This window comes from Equus asinus, chromosome 28, assembly GCF_041296235.1.
Source record: "Equus asinus isolate D_3611 breed Donkey chromosome 28, EquAss-T2T_v2, whole genome shotgun sequence".
Classification (NCBI taxonomy): Eukaryota; Metazoa; Chordata; class Mammalia; order Perissodactyla; family Equidae; genus Equus; species Equus asinus.
The window spans coordinates 25,694,585-25,704,039 of NC_091817.1; the positions used below are offsets into that span (position 1 = coordinate 25,694,585).

Here is a 9,455-nt window from a genome sequence, read left to right on the forward strand (position 1 = left end):
TGAATGGTGCTTCCTGCTGCAGATCTGAGAAAGCATGGGAACAAACACCCCCAATACAAGAGAAAGAGGGATGCCTTACTCTCTTGCAGGAAAAATGCCTGAAGCTTCCGGGCTGGAAGCAGGAGAGTTAAACACTGTTGCTCATGGAGAAATCAATACCAGCCTCAGTTCTGTTCTGAAGAATGAGACAGCTCTGTTCCAGTTGGGGTTGGATGTGCGAAGGATGTGATAGCCTGTTCGGGGCCTAGCTTGGCCATCTATTGGTAAGGAAGCAACTTGATAACCCCAGATGACAGTGAAACCCACCAGGGACTTGAAAATGAGAATGTCAGTACATTGCTTTTATTTATCTTTTTCTTAAAGACAGAAGGGGAAAAGGTTTAAGGCAAATATTGTCTTGAAATGATGGAATGTTTTCAAAATCTTTGCTGTTAAACTAGCCCAAGATCTGGGCCTGCCTTACATCGGATAGCTTCAAACAGGTTTTGACTATGGGATCATATGTTGATTAGAGAAGCCCAGTAGATGATACAGATAAAAGTGGACCTCTTCTAGCTGAGGGGGAATAGAGGCCACTGGGATGGTCGCTGACTAGGTTATGTGCCCAGTGATTGTCATCTTTAGGATGACAATCTTCGTGTTCTCTTAGCTCTGGCCACTCTGCTCAGGTTGCCCAGCCCAGTCAGGTCACTCAAATGCTGCCCCTTTCTGCTGGGCCTCTCAAAGTCATCAGGGACGACCTGGATGCTTGGGACTAGGCTTATCTCATCTCTTATCTCTGCAGTGTATAGCATAGTGCTGGCACCTAAGGAGGTCAGTGTGCCCTTGCTAAATTTACCTGGATTTTCCATGGGGTCCACCTTTCTGTTACCACCTAGACCTGAGTTCTTCCGCATTCTTCTGTCCATCTTTGGAATGTGTCTGTTCTCTGATTTCTTGGCTCCTTCAGGTCTGGGCTATTCTACTGATATTGGGAATTTTATTAAAATATTAAGGGGTAATATTTGGATGGAGGCTTTGAATTCAGTGGAGATAGATGGGGGCCTTGAATGCCAAGAGGAACATGACTCGGTGTTAAACAAGACGACTCTGCACAACTTATTTATGCATGTCTACATCCACTCAGCGAACACTTATTGAGCATCTAACGTGTGTCTGACACTGTTCCAGATGATGGAAATAACAGCAGAGAAAAACAAATAGAGTCCCTGCGCTTAAGGAGCTTACCTTCCAGTGGAGGGAAACAGATATAAATGGCATGAAAAAATGAACAAGAAATAATAGATACCACAATGATAACTGTGATATAACAGGGTGGCTGGTGCTCTGGGTGTGTGGTCAGGAAAACTTCCCTAGAAGGGAACTGAGTGAAGAGGGAGCTAGTCCCACAGTGAGTAGAGGAAGAGCATTTCAGCAAGAGGAGACAATTAGCGCCAAGGCCCTCCGATGCTTCCAAAAGCAGGGTGGGAGCACGACAATAGATGAGTTCAGAGAGATCAGAAGGGCCCACGTCTGATAGGGCTCTGTAAGCCAGGGCAAGTGATGCGATGTTATTCTTTTTTTAATTAAATTTTTTTTCTTTAAATTTAAGAACTTTATTAACAGGTACTTGCAGTTTGTTGACTTTTTTGGAAAAATCAAGTTGTAAACTTTTATTACAAATTAAAAATGAGGTTCTTAAAAATCTCAGCTTGACCGGATATGAAACAATTAAAAAAAGCTGTAAGGGTGTATTTGGAAAAAGCAGGCTTAAAAAAAGATCAAACACGTTTGTCATTACTAAAAAGATATCTTTAGGTAAAAATAATAAAAACCCCACGCTGCATAGATAATGCAGAAAGTTCTAGTTGCCTGGTCAACGGGCAAAAAGCAAGCACTTATGGTCTTCAGCTCCAATCTTTTGTTCGTTTCTTATTGCTGAAATTTCATGTTCATTTCTTCTTCTTGGATGACTAAACCGGATGGTGGTAGAGATGGTAAACCAGCATTTACTCAGCCTTGCCCTGCTCAGCCTTGGGAGCGGACGATTCTTAGCTGCTGGATCGGCTGCTTTGGTCTCCTATGGTTTAGGCTTTTCTGAGCACCTGCGTTGGTAGTTGAAGTTGCTGTGGTACCGCCTTGGGTCTCCTGTGCTCGATTTTCCTCGTCTTCCTCATTGTGGTCCTCTCTTGGTTGTCTTTGGTGAGGAGGGCCCCTGCAGAATCCTGGTGTCTAACCCCGATGCATATTCTGTCTCAGTGGTCTACCCTGTTCTCCCACACCCTGGTTGTCAGTGCCCTGAGTCACTTCTTCCCACACAGGAGGGACGGAACACTGTGGTGACACCCTCAGAGTTTCTGCAGGTAGTTAAGATGGGGCCTGGCCTTTGGGAGCATTCTCTTATTCCTCATTCTTACCCACTTCACTCACTATTCTGGTAATCCTGCTGGCAATTGCGTGGAGGACCCCTGCGAGGTGGGTAGAGGTGCCTCCATCATGGTTAGTCTGCTGCATCGTGACTGCCTTGCGCTGGAACTCCACCAGGGCCTGTAGCATTTGCTGCCTCTGTGTCCTTTGCTCCTTCAACAACATCAACCTCCACAGTCTCTCCATCTCCTACACTGCGGAGGTACTTCCTGGGTTGTTCTTGTTTGTGGCAGTCTGGTGTACAAATACATCTAGCTTGATGTCATTCCTGTTCATGAAATCACATCTATTTCTTACATTGAACCATTTAACTTTTCCCAAAACTTCATTTCACTGACATGCTTGTCCCCACAGGCAGGTGCCACTCACTTGAGCGTATCTGCTCGCTGCTCGTCTGCCTGTGGTGCATGGCTTGGTGTCACAGAGCTGAGGGCAGGCAGGGGTGGCATGGGACAGCTGGGTCTCGGCCTCTCTGCTCGTGGTTGTGGTGATGACGACTGATGATGATGGTGACAGATGATGACGGTGGCTCCTAGGGTGTGATGGTAACTAGACCAGTGGTGGCTGTGGGGCTGCTCGGAGCTCCCTGGGGTCAGCTTTCTGCTCCCGCTATCGATCTGCAATGTTATTTTTAATGTGATGAGAAGACGTTGGGTGATTTTTAAAAAATCAAGCCTTCTATTTTGAGATAATTGTAAATTTACATGCAGTTTAAGAAATAATGCGAGAGATCCTGTGTTACACTGTGCTCAGTTTCCCCCAGTGCTCACATCTTGAAACATTGTAATGCAATGTCACAACCAGCATGTTGACATTGATGTAATCCACTGGTCTTCTTCAGATTTCCCGTTTTACTTTACGTACTCATTTGTGTGTGTGTGCAGGTGCATGTGTGTGTATTTAGTTCCGTGCAACTTTATCACTTGTGTAGAGTCGTGTATCCATCACCACAGTCAAGATACAGAACAGCTCCATCACCATGAGGGGGCTTCCTGTTGTCCTTTCATGGTCACATCCAGGTCCCTCCCACCCCCATTCTCAGCCCTTACCCCTGGCAAGCACTAATCTGGTCTCCATTGCTATAATTTTGTCATTTCAAAAATATTATATATATGAAATTTGCAGTATGTAACTTTTTGTGATTGGCTTTTTTTCAACATCAATATATATCAGTATGCATGTATCAACAGTTTGTTTCGTCTCATTGCTGAGTAATATTATATGGTTTTACTTGTGAATGTAAGTTTTCTTTCTTTCTTTTTTTTTTTGGAGGAAGATTAGCCTGAGCTAACTACTACCAATCCTCCTCTTTTTGCTGAGGAAGACTGGCCCTGAGCTAACATCCGTGCCCATCTTCCTTACTTTATATGTGGGATGCCTACCACAGCGTGGCATGCTAAGCGGTGCCATGTCTGCGCCCAGGATCCGAACTGGCGAACCCCGGGCCGCTGAGAAGCAGAACGTGCGAATTTAACCACTGCGCCACCGGGCTGGCCCCGTGAATGTAAGTTTTCATTTCTCTTGGATAAATGCCTGGGTGCAATTGCTGGGTCATATGGTAGTTGCATGTTTAGTTTTTAAAAAGCTGCCAACATATTTTCCAGAGCTATTGGGTCATTTTAATTAAGTAGGGGATGATCTGATTTATTATGATTTACTTTTGTTAAGACCATTCTCGATGCTCTTTGGGACTTAGGTTATCAGGTTGCCAAACAGACACCAGCCCCGAGGTCAAGAGGGCAAGGATGATGGCTGGGGCTAGGAAGCTGCTATTGGAGTTGGAGAGCAGAGAGCTTGACCTCAGGCAAAATGTGTAACTTCTCTGAGCCTTCTCAGACTCTTCCCAGCCTCATCTGTGAAAGGATGGGATAGAACAGCCACCTCACAGGATGTTGAGGGCTGCAGATCAAACACAGAGGGCTTGCCACATATTGGAAGCATAGAAATTGGGAGCCATCATCTTTGAGTTTGGTTTTATTTTAATATGTGCAAGTTCCTTATTGCTGTCCTCTTTTTAATACTCTGTGCCTCCTGAATAGCTCAGGTTTTTCCTTATTTGTTTGTTTTCTGACTAAATTATATTAAAAAAATACCACATCTGTGACATCATTAACAGATCCCCGCCTTTACAAAGCTCTCCGGAGAATGAGACTTGACACAGGATTTCTTTTTTCCATCTTGCTGTGCTTCCAACTGCTTGAGATATTCTCTCTGCTGAAGAACTCCCCCCTACCCCTTTTTAAAAAATACTTAAGCTGATGAAAGGATTCTGAGTTTTATGGAGAATGAAACAATACCAGCAGCTGGTTGAAGATAGTAATCTGGTTAGTCACACTGCGATGGAACTCAAGTGAGTGGAAAACTGAACCTGGAACTCTGTAAGTGAGCTGACAGCCTCAAGGAAACAATCATGAGAACTTATACAATTCCCTCTCGTCTCTGGGTTTCTAAGAGGTAATCGAGAATGTGGGAAATAGTGTACGAAGCCCACATAATGCGCCTCTCTCTTAAGATATTTCATTTTATTTAACCCTCTATGTAATCCCACATGGTAGTTAGCTGTCTCTCCATTTTACACATGCAAAGGTAAGCCTCAGAGAGATTAAGTAATTTGCTCAACCCCAGTTACAACTAGTCACACTAGTAGTTAGTAGGGTCAAGATTTAAATGAGCTCTCTGTGCAGCTTTTGTTCTTTTCCCATGCGTAGGCTGAGAGACGTGCAACTCCAGATCTGAGGTATTTGAAACTCTTTCCTGCTGTCTGTAATCACGTTAATTAGGACTCTTCCAGTCTCGGTGATAGACACTCAACTCTAAACTGACTCCAAATATAAAGGGAATTTATAGGCTGACAATTAAAAATATCAGCTTCAGGTACAGCTAGATTGAGGTGCTCCAACAGTATCATCAGGAGTGAGGTCTCTACATTCCTAGATTCTGCAATTCTGTTTTGGTTTCATTTTCAGGCAGCTTCTCGACTCAGGATGGCTCCAAGACGTTGCCAACTGACTTTTTCACTTTCTACGTCTGCAGAGAAAGCCCCTTGTCCAATTGCTTTGGAAAAGTTCTGAGACTGACATTGGATTGATGCGGCTCTGTGACAATCCTGAAATAATCACTGTGGCCAAAAGATGGAAACAAAATGATTGGTCAGGATTGTGACATAGGCCCACCCCTAGATCTATTGAATGTATAGAACCACATTTGAAAAAAAGTGGAAAAGAGGTGGCTTCTTGAGAAAAGTATTGAGTTGTTATCATAAAAATGGCAGATGGGCACTGGGTAGGAAAAAAATATGAAAGGCCACTATGATACTCTAATAGAGTATTAATAATACCACCTTACGAAAGCTTTTCCTTACTTTCCTCTGCCCCTTCCTCCCTTCTTCTTTCCTTTCTCCCTCCTTTTTGTTAATAACGTTTACTAAGTACATTCATATAAATTATTTTCTTAGATACTTCTTTGGACATTACAAGATAGGTAATAAGGATTTATTATTATTAGCCTCATTTTATCGAGTAGGATATTGAGACACAGAGGATGAAATAACCCTCTTTCTTCTACAAGAATTTGTCCACGAATTAAAAACAGTCAGAACTGGCAAGGTTCAGTGATATTTACACATCTAAACAAGAGAGGGATAATCCTTTGTGCCCATGAGAAATCAAACTTGGGGCCTTGACCTCATTAGCATGAGCTGCCAGCTCTTTGGGATACAAGGCAGGGAATGGCATGAGAGAATTAACGCACATCCCAAATGTCTAATGTGTTACTACACTGAGAAGGCCCAGGGGCAAATGTGGCTCATTGTGTGACTACAATATGAGCTAGACGCCATTAGCAGCCCTCGGAGAGAATTTCTAAAGAAACACACTCCATGTAGTTAGAGGCAAACCCTCCTCTTTATTCATTGTCGACTTTTTAACATTGAGGGCACTGATGCTTAGTCTAAAGGAGCTATAAATGTGTTTGAAGCAGAGCAGGATGGGAACTGTGGTTCTTCTGGAAGGGTGACACGTCACAGGCACCATTAGCCTGGCTCTCCTTGATCCAAAGCTGTGTCAGGTTGGGTTAGAAGATGAACCACCACCACCTAGTGTGACGATGAGTGGGGAGTCTAATGGGCTTCACTCAATCATCTACAGTTTTAAGAGATATCTCTGTCTGAGGCCTGTGCTCTCAATAGATACCAAAAATGAATCACATAAAAACATTAGGAATATTAACTAATTTTTCTTCACTTTCTATTATAGTTAATCTGACAAAAGGAGGCAGTATACTCGTTGTGAAAAGTTATCCATTTAAGACATATTTTGTAAACATCTATTGTGTACTTTGTGTCTGTTAAGTACTTGGGTTAAAGGGACATGTGGTCCTGGTCTTCAAAAATCTTACACTTCAGATTGGAGTGTGTAAAATAATAGCACAAGAAGACAGGCAGACGTCAGATTGAATCTTGATTCTCTCAGCTGCCAATGTTACTTAAAGTCTCTGGGCTTGGTTTCCTTATAAATGGTTAAATATTGCCTCCTACAGAAATAAAGCTAAGGAGACTATTTCTCCAGAGTGACTACCATGTGGCAGAAATTCAGATGTCAGCTATCTTAGCACTTTTCCTGTTTTCCACCACTGTCTCGACCATTTAACTTTCTCTCCTGCCCCGCTTCCAATTGATCAAGAACTGAAAGCAAAACTTCCTCTATCAGTTGGGAGGAGCCGCTCTGCCCAGATTCTCCTATATTCTCCCCATACTAGGGCTCTTCAACTGATGAGGATGCTGGGATGGAGCACCGACGTGGCCATCTTAGCGGAAATAAATATTTTCTCATAAAGGAAAATAAATAGCTTAAATCTAGGGAGCATTAAGGCATATACTTTTTCAAAACAGGAGAGAGTTTTACAACTGTCTAACCCAGATGTGCATCAGAATCACCTTGAGGACCTGGTTAAAATACATGCAAAAGGGGCTGGCCTGGTGGTGTAGTGGTTAAGGCTGTGCACTCTGCTTCGGTGGCCTGGGATTTGCAGGCTCAGATCCTGGGTGCGGACCTACACACCACTCATCAAGCCGTGCTGTAGTGTCATCCCACGTACAAAATAGAGGAAGATTAGCACAGATGTTAGCTCAGGGCCAGTCTTCGTCTCTCACACACACACACAAACATATATATACGCAGAACCTTTGCTGCAGTAAATCTCAGTTGGGATTTTCTGTTTAAAAAATGTTCACCACTGTGGTAAATTCAAACAGTGGATTCAGTGCTAAAAAGAAACAAGCTATCAAGCCATGAAAAGACATGGAGGAACCTTAAGTGCACATTAATAAATGAAAGAGGCCAATCTGAAAAGGCTACGTACTCTATGGTTCCAACTATATGACGTTCTGGAAAGGGCAAAACAAAGGAGACAGTAAAAAGATCAATGGTTCACAGGGGTTGTAGGGGAGAGAGGGATGATTAGGCAGAGCACAGAAGATTTTGGGGGCATTGGAACTCTTCTATATGATACTATAATAGTGGATACATGTCATTATACTTTGTCCAAACCCATAGAAGGTGCAACACAAAAAGTGAACCCTGGTATAAACTATGGACTTTGTTTGATAAAAATGTGTCAGTGTTGGTTCATCAGTGGTAACAAATGTACTGTACTGGTGCTGGATGTTGATGGTGGGGGAGGCTGAGTGTGTGTGTCTGGAGTGGTATGTGGGAAACTTTCCTTACTTTCCCTTAATATTGCTGTGAACCTAAAACTACTCTGGAAATAAAGTCTATTAATTCAAAAAAAGTTCACCAGATGCTTATGATGCAGAGCATATTTGAGACCAACTGAACTGATCCCATGCCATCATTTTACAGATGTGAAATAGAAAAACAGAGGAAGAGAGAAGAGACAGAAGGCATGGTGGGTTAATGGCGGAGGCAGCAATGGAACTTAAGACTCCTCACTCCTTCTTCAGAGCTTTCCCCTGTCCCTCACCCTACGTCAATGGATCCTTGCAAGGTCCTCCAGTGGTCCTGCATTCTGCATAGCAAAGAATATGGTTCAGCCTTATAATTGTCTAACTCCCTGGGGAGTTAGGGAAGGCCTGAAGCTGATTTGTACCCCATTAATGGCTTCTGAAGCCAGATTAGCAGGAAAAACATCCTGAGGTTGGGGATATTATTCAGGTGACCTGGCAAGACTAGAATTTTTTCCTCAGTTTTCTGAAGGGCAGTTGGCATATTATTTTACCTCCCCATATCTCAATTCATCAACATTTGCAACACGCTGCGTCCTTTTTCTATTCTATAAGGTTGCTAGGAAGATGAAGATGATATCGCTCTCCAAAGAGGGGAGGGCCTCAGCAGTTCTTGTATGTGGACTATATGTGCGGTACCATGGAGATATCTTTAGACATTATCTCATTGAACTGCCGCAGCATTCCTCCACTGTAAGTAACTGCTCAGTTGCTTAATATAGGAAGATCCTGAGGGTCAGCAAAATTAGTGCACATTGCATAAGGTTGCAGATAGAGTAGGTGGCAGAACTTGACTTGAACTCAAATCTTCCTGACTCCAAGCCCGTGATCTTTTCTCTGAACCAGGTTGCAAAACGGGTTGTAAACATGAGAGACCCTCTGTTCTTGGGCTTTTGGAGACGCATCCTTCAAAGGACACATCCTCCAAGGAAAGCTGACCTTTTCTTAGCAGACCTGAAAGGACTACACTGTGGCCCACGGGAAGTTCTTTACACTTCTCAAAATTCATAACGAGAACAAGAAGTTTGCCTGGAGTCCATTTAGTGATTTATTTCAGGATGTCTGGCATGGGCAGCTCATGGGACGCATATCAAGCAGGAAGTGAGGTCCTTGGACTGAATAAACAGCTGAAGACAGAAGTGGTGGCTGAGCTTCAGACAGGGCAGAGGTGACGTGGCATCAAACCAGCCAGCACAGCTCCTTTCCTTCCTGTTCATTTGGATGATTATTAAATGTATTGCTTTTTCATTTTGATTTTTTTCCTTTTGGCACAGAAGGGGGATATTTATCTCATGATAGGATTTTAAAG

At 43.2% G+C, this 9,455-nt stretch overlaps 1 pseudogene; it reads right to left on the reverse strand.

The window, feature by feature from the left end:
- Positions 1-1,988: 1,988 nt before the first annotated feature.
- LOC106822192 (Y-box-binding protein 1 pseudogene) lies at positions 1,989-3,483 on the reverse strand (annotated as a pseudogene).
- Positions 3,484-9,455: the final 5,972 nt, after the last annotated feature.